This window comes from Grammomys surdaster, unplaced genomic scaffold (genome assembly GCF_004785775.1).
Source record: "Grammomys surdaster isolate TR1022 unplaced genomic scaffold, NIH_TR_1.0 353, whole genome shotgun sequence".
NCBI lineage: Eukaryota > Metazoa > Chordata > Mammalia > Rodentia > Muridae > Grammomys > Grammomys surdaster.
The window spans coordinates 337575-345540 of NW_021604772.1; positions in this window are offsets into that span (position 1 = coordinate 337575).

Genomic DNA, 7966 nt, shown 5'->3' on the forward strand with positions numbered 1-7966 from the left:
AAAAAAGCATTTAGCCTTAATTTAAAACTCACTGAGGGTTAGAGTCATAGCTTGGTAGAGTCCTTGCATAGTGTGCTTGAGGTCCTGGGTTTGGTCCCTAGTATTTCAAAGAGAGAAAAAAATAGCTAGTTAGATTAAAAATTGCTGGAAGTATGTATGGCTTTGTTCAGCCAATCAGATGATTTCTAGGCACTAGATGCTTATGTGCCTGCATTTCTGTTTCTAGAATGCTTTCACACTTGAAGAACTGCTTTGCATATCACCCCTGGATTGCAGTGCAATCCTGCTTTGCTCTGAGATGGTGATATTGGCATTCCACTTGATAGCTGATGTATGTGATCTGATCTCCCTTCCAGTTCCCTATATTTAGTCACCATTAGAGCTGCGGGCAGCCATGGGGCAGTATACTACAGCAGTACTAATCAGTGGCAGGACCATTATGGCTAGAAAGTGGGGTTTGCCTTAACTTCATCTACTGGATACAGGAAATTAGATATCCAGAAGCTGGGGCCAGTGGTGTTTGGCATGAGAGCAGTGGGACACATTCTTGTTTGTGGCTTGAAGTAAAGGCCACATCTTCATGTACCTACATCTCCATTCCTCAGTGATCATTGATTTGATCCCTTGGACAAGGTTTTCAAGGCAATGAAAGACCACCTGTCATAGAGGGTAATGGCAAGGTGGTGACTGTTGGGAGGGTGGAGAACTGTGCTCACTGAGCTGAAGCCTCATCTTCTCAGATGCAGAAGGCTTCATCCATTCTAATCACCTGTACAGATTTGTGAGGCTTAAAAACAAAATGCACTTTCCATAGATTGATTTTATTTTCTGTCTACAACCCCCAATAAAACAGCTTTTCCATTTAGTGAAGCTAAAAGAATGCAAACAATCTATTTTTCTAAAATTAACACCAAGTGTATTACTTTTCATCTTACCAAGTTTGGCTGCTAGTTCTTATATATGAGGGCATGATAGTGCAGCTTTTAATACTTCATTAAGGAGACATTGTTTTAAATCTTATCCTTTATACATCTGGTTTCTGAATGACTCCAACCCTAAGTTACCAGTTTTAAACCAGCATTTTGTTACCAAAGTTGCAATTTTAAAATCATACCCAATAACTTATAGGCTAATAATGTACAACCAAGACATGTAGAACATTTTTATACTTTTAAAAGCAGTCAGAAACAAAAATGAAGTAGATGCACATCTTACATATTTTATCCAAACAAACTTTTCTTACTTTTTCTAGCTGTAATTTCAAGAGAAAGCACCTTTTCACTTGTTGAACACAATAAACACTGTCATAGAGATTTTTCTAGTTAAAAAAAAAAGCCATAAGTTCCTTTACCATAAAAGCCAAAAAGCTTCTGGCCCCTCCAAGAGCAGCTTATGCAAACAATCAGCTCCTGCCAGGGCTTTTCCTGCTGTGCCTTACTTCCAGCCATAGAGCAGGGTAGCTTATCAGCTTCTGTTGTATAAATTGAGACTGCCTTTTAAGCAAGTTTTAAGCTAAATTAAGGGATGGATAGCCAGAAGTTTTAACCATTTTTTCTTTTGAATATTAAACATAGAACAACTATCACTCAAATAATGGAACAAAGACAGACAATTGACACATGTGGACAGATTGGCGTGCCAAGGACAGACAATAGACAGAGAAAGCAGAATTGAGGATCTCTCCAGTAGGAGCCAGAGAGAAAGTAGGACATCTCCTGATGTTCGCCTGCTTTCAGGAAGGCTCTGAAACAACCTTTTTTCTTTCTTTTGCTAACATGGCTGGAGAGTAGACAACTGCTTTAGCCCTTTCTCTCTCTCATCTTCAAGATTTAACTTTTTATCTCTTCCTTAGGAGGTGTAGCATTTTCTCATCAATAGTCCTCTCTTGGGGAAACATTACCAGTGAAATCAAAGAATTTTTTTTAAAAGATTCTTTTTCTTAACCCTTAATCCTTGTGCCTTGAGGGACTCCTTGAGACCCTTTAAAAGCAAATCATGTTTACTTAATGCTTGTCTCAGAATTGCGTTGTTCTTTCTTACCTTAACTGAATAAATCTCACAGGCCGGTGACTCTGTGGTGATCACAATTCAGATCTTCTCTCTTCTCTCTGGAGAAGTGTTGATCCTATGCTTGAGGGATAGGATCAATGTGGGAGCAATGTTTGATCAGACCCTGACTTAAAGGCCACATATTGGGTGCCAACTGCTCTGGCCCATGGGGAACTCGATGTGACCCTAGGGAAGGGGGTGAAAGAATGATGGGACAAGAGACATAAAGAAGAAGCAAAGGTCTGACTGATCGAGTGCTTAAACTTTATTGTTCAGGCCACTGTTATAAAGACAAACAGGTAGAAAGGTCATCTAACAGTCAGAGTCCAGGGACATCCTGTAATTGTAAAGTTCTCTATGCCCACAAGAATTCATTAGCCCATACCACTAAATATTTTCTCACAAGCAAGAAGGCAATAAAACATTTCTTGGTTCAAGTTGCTTATCTGGTTAATATTTTCTCTCAGGCAGGAGAGCAATAAAGTATTTTTTTTAAATAATTTATTTATTTACTTATTTATTTATTTATTTATTTATTTTTTTGAACATGAAATGCTTTTTTATAGCATGTTTTACAAGGGGAGGGGGTAAGAGGGGCCAGGTGGTGGAAAAGTACAATATCTTCTTGGCCTGTGCCTTGAAACATGTCATGGTCTATACGGTACACTGCCTTGAATTATGATCTACCTGCTGTTCTTCAGAAGATATGGTACACTGCTTGAGTTATGGTCTCCCTGCTATTCTTAAGATGATATGGTACACTGCTTTGAGTCTATCTGCAGTTGCTAAGCAGGATCTTGCACAAAGCCAGGCCCAACCATAAATACGATGAATAACAATTTACATCCAGGGAAGAGAAATCTCCCTGAGAATCCCCTTCTTTTTTCTTTCCAGGTAAAAATGAATCACCCATGATGCCTGCTATTAGAAGTTCTAATCCAGATGGGCCAGAAGCCAGGATCCTCGCCCTTACCCTCACCCCCTACCTTTTCCCACCTGCACAAGGTTCCCTGAAGCTTGGCAACTGCAAGATCCTGCTTGGCAACTGCAGATAGACTCAAAGCAGTGTACCATATCATCTGAAGAATAGCAAGGAGACCATAACTCAAGCAGTGTACCATATCTTCTGAAGAATAGCAGGTTGCAGTCCTCCTCGCCCCCACGAATAACTAGGGCCTGCCGGTCGGGTCAAGTGGCACCCAGACGTGGGGCTCGAGGCACGGACCCCTCTGGACGGACCCTCATTGAGAGGATGTGCACAGGACATCAAGATTGAGCGAGACAGAGATCGTCGCCCGCGACCTGTCATCCACGGAACCAGGTTGATGCTGCCATCAAGAAGACGGTTGAAGTTCATTACCATCAGCCGAAAATTGAAGAGGATCCAGAAGTGACTCCGCAGGAGACTGACACAGCTGCCAGCTCCCCTGCCTCCCCCTATGGTCGACCGCTAGACTTCCACGCCCTCCAGAAGGGTTCCTGATATGCCTGGGTTTGCCCCCGTTTCTCTCGCTAGAGAGCTTGGCCACTTGATCACCACAACAAAAATTGGCTTTTTCCTAAACCAAGGCCGCCCTTGATATGGCCGCTAACATTGGGGAGCCTTCCTTTATGACAATATTACACCCCAAACTGACAAATGGTTGGTAAATTGAACATTTACAAGGGACTAGGATGGCTGTGAGTTAGCCCAAGGACGGGATTATTGTAGGTCCACTTCCCAGGGGCCCACCCAATGCAGCCGAAAAGGAGTGCGTGGTGCTGGGAGTGGGTGCAGCCTACATGGCCTAAGACAGGGCTCTCACCCTCCTTTCACCCACATCGGAGTCCCTTGACGTTGCCCATCGTCGACAGCCTAAAACCTTCGACCATCGATGTGACTCGTCTCACATCAGTGTTTTGGGGTTGTGAACTTGTCTAAGACCCCCCATAATTAGACATCCAAATTCAAAATTCACATAGTTGGGATTGATCATAAGATGCCTTCTCTAACTAAACAGAGAAGGGGGAGATGCCAGAAGCCAGGACCCTTGCCCTTACCCTCACCCCCTACCTTTCCCCACCTGCACAATGTCCTCTGAAGCTTGGCAATAAAGTATTTTTTAACTCAGGCTGTTTACCTAACTGGCATTTGCTCTCAGGCAGGAAGGTGATAAGTCTTGGATCCCAGCAAATCTGTAGGTTGTTCTCTGCAAGATGATCTTTCTTACAATATTAATCCTGCCAATCCATGAGCATGGGAGATCTTTCTATCTTCTAAGATTTTACTCAATTTCTTTTTTCAGGGACTTGAAGTTTTTGTCATACGTATTTCCCTTGTTTGGTTAGATTCACACCAAGATATTTTATATTACTTGTCACTATTGTGATGTGTGTCTTTTCCCTATTTTTTTCTCAGCCTGTTTATCTTTTGAGTAGAGGAAGTCTACTTTGTTTGAATTAATTTTACATCCAGCCACTTTTCTGAAGTTGTTTATTAGGTTTTGGAGTTCTCTGGTGGAAGTTTTGGGGTCACTTAAGTATACTGTCATATCATCTGCAAATTGTGATATTTTTGACTTCTTCCTTTCCTATTTGTATCTCTTTGACCTCCTTTTGTTGTCTAATTGTTCTGGCTAGGACTTCCAGTACTATATTGGATAGGTAGGGGGAGAGTGGGCAGCCTTGTCTAGTCCCTGATTTTAGTGGGATTGCTTCAAGTTTCTCTCCATTTGGTTTGTTGTTTGCTACTGGTTTGCTGTTTATTACTTTCACTATGTTTAGGTATGTGCTTTGAATTCCTGCTTTTTCCAAGACTTTTACCATGAAGGGGTGTTGAATTTTGTTAAATGCTTTCTCAGCATCTAGTGAGATGATCATGTGGTTTTTATCTTTCATTTTATTTTATATAGTGGATTACGTTGTTGGATTTCCAAATATTGAACCATCCATGTATTCCTGGGATAAAGCCTAGTTGATCGTGATCGATGATTGTTTTAATGTGTTCTTGGATTCAGTTTGTGAGAATTTTATTTAGTATTTTTGCATCAATATTCATAAAGGAGATTGGTCTGAAGTTCTCTTTCATTGTTGTGTCTTTGTGTGGTTTAAGTATGAGCATAATTGTGGCTTCATTGAATGAGTTGGGTAGTGTTTCTTCTGTTTCTATTTTGTGGAATAGTCTATAGAGAATTGGTATTAGGTCTTCCTTGGAGGTCTGATAGAATTCTGCACTAAAACTATCTGGTCCTGGGTGTTTTTAGGTGGGGAGACTTTTAATGAGTGCTGTTATTTCTTTAGGGGCTATAGGACTATTTTGATGGTGTATCTGATCCTAATTCAACTGGTACCTGGTATCTGTCTAGAAACATAGATTCCAATGGAAAAAAGAAGTAACTCTAGGGAGAGGGAATATCAGTACTGTTAAGGAAAATGTAGAAATTAGAAGAGTAGGCTTTACTTGAGGATTGGTTGGGGAGAAGAATTTCAAGCATTGGATGATCAATAACAAAAGTCATTTGAAAATGCTATAAGGAAACATCATTTTATATTTGTGTGTGTGCATGTGTGTGTGTATGTGTGTGTGTATGTGTGTGGTTTTGTGGTTTTGTATTTGTATATGCATATATAGTTTAAACGAAGTTACTTCACTTCGGGTAGTAATGCTTTCCCACAAACCATCCATCAACTGTCCAACAAAAACAAATCAAACAGTAATAGAATAGTGCTAGGCTTGGGAAAAATTCTTTCAAATTTTTGATCAGGGAATCCAAGTGAGTTTCCAATAATATAGGCTATACCATTACCCTTGTTCCTATCCCAGATTTTGAAGGTAATGGCTTATTGCTGATGACACCACATACTCTGGACAGAGGACTTGGAGGAACTGAATAAGAGCTGCCATGGAAGCCATTTCCCTGAATATTACATCTCCTAGGTCTGAAGAGGGCACCACTTAACAACAAATGTATGTAACTTGTGATTTTATGAGGAAACATAAATTACCAGTAATAACTTACTTCCAATAATGCATTGTTAGTCCTAGCTAACCACAGTAGTTTCCTTTGGTGTTCTCAGACTGTGACTCTTTTCTAATCTAAGTGCTTTTTCAATTGAAAGTCATGGTAGAAATAACTCCAGAGAGGTACAAAATGTGCAATTTGTGCTTAAAAAATAATGCCTGTATATTGAAAATATCTCATAGAAACGGGGGGGGGGATGGGATGGTGGGTTCTGGAGGAAAAACTGGGAAAGAGGATAACATTTGAAATGTAAATACATAAAATATCCAATTAAAAAAAGAGAAAGAAAAATAATGACTGGGCCTTCGCAACCAGCATTTTTGGAACTGATGTCAATTCCTAATGAAGTGCTTTACAAACACTTTGTAATATATCTAAATGCTTTATTCTCATTCAGCTAATAATTATCCTTAAAAAGGAGAAATAAACTAAAAATTAAATGATAAGCTATTACAAATAAAATACAAATATTTAAAAATTAATGAATACTAAACTCAAAAAATTAAGACTTTTCACAGGACTCTGAAGCATATTATTAACTCATAAAAAAAGGTTCAACTGCTTCTTGAAAAATGTTAGTGAGAGCACTGAAACATATCTGTTCTTGACAGGTACTAGCTTTTCCAGTTGTAGAAAGATTTCAAAAACAATAAACATATATCATTCTTTGAGAAACTATTACACAGTGGGAGCATAGTAATACATGCTTTTAATCCCAGGACTCAGAAAGCAGAGGCATGCAGATATTTTCATGCTTGAAGTCAGCCTGGTCTACATATAGTGAGGTCCAGGCCACACAGAGTTGTACAATGAGACCATATTTCAAATTAATGACCTACCCACCCACTCACACAACCAGCCATCCAACCCATTAATTATGTATTTCACAATTACTCTAGCCATGTTTCCATCATAAAACTGTTATAAATCAGTTTAATCTTCAGTTTTAGTATGATTAAGAAAAACATTAATTTACCAACATAGCAATAATGCTAACTTAGCTAACACTTGTTTCCACCATTCTGAAGTTACCTATATAAAATGAAATTTGGCATAATTTCCTTTAAGATTCCAGGGATTGATCTGCACCCCAGTCCTGCCCAGAGAGAGCATGTCTCCCAGGAGTGCTGATACACCAAAGATCACAGGTGAGACCATCACTGCTGCTGAAATTCCAGGCCAAAAGAAGACCTGCCTTGAGCCGATAGGGCCCTAGAAATGAGGAACAGATGAGGACAGGTTATAATCTGAGCTCTGGTGCTGATCCTGTGCCACAACTATCCACACCCCAATCCCACTCAGAGAAAGGATACTCCCTGGAGTGCTGAGACACCTAAGATAACAGGACTCCCAGGAGTACAAACACATCTAAGCTCACAGAGAGAGCTAGCCTCTCAGGAGTGCTGATAAACCTAAGACCACAGGCTCACAGGCTCATACGAGGGACAAGCTCCAGTCAGAGACAGCAAATCCAGTTAATATCAGAGATAAACAGATGGCAAGAGGCAAGCACAAGAACATAAGCAACAGAAACCAAGACTACTTGTGATCATCAGAACCCAGTTCTCCCACTGCAGCAAGCCTTGGATACCCCAACACACCTGGAAAGTGAGATTCTGATTTAAAGTCACATTTCATAATTATGATAGAGGACTTTAAGAAGGACATAAATAACTCACTTAAAGAAATGCATGAGAACACAGGTAAATGTGGGGCTGCAAAGGGATAGTTTGGTATCCCCGCTAGAGCACTGGGTTTGAGATAGTCGGAGACCCAACAGGTAGACTATTGCCTGGTGAGGGACGGAATATATCTCCCCATACTCCCAAATTCCAGACTCCTCCCACATGTAACCTACACCTCCATTGGCCTGCATCTTGCAGACACATTTGGCTCAAAGTAGCTCCTCTCAGAGA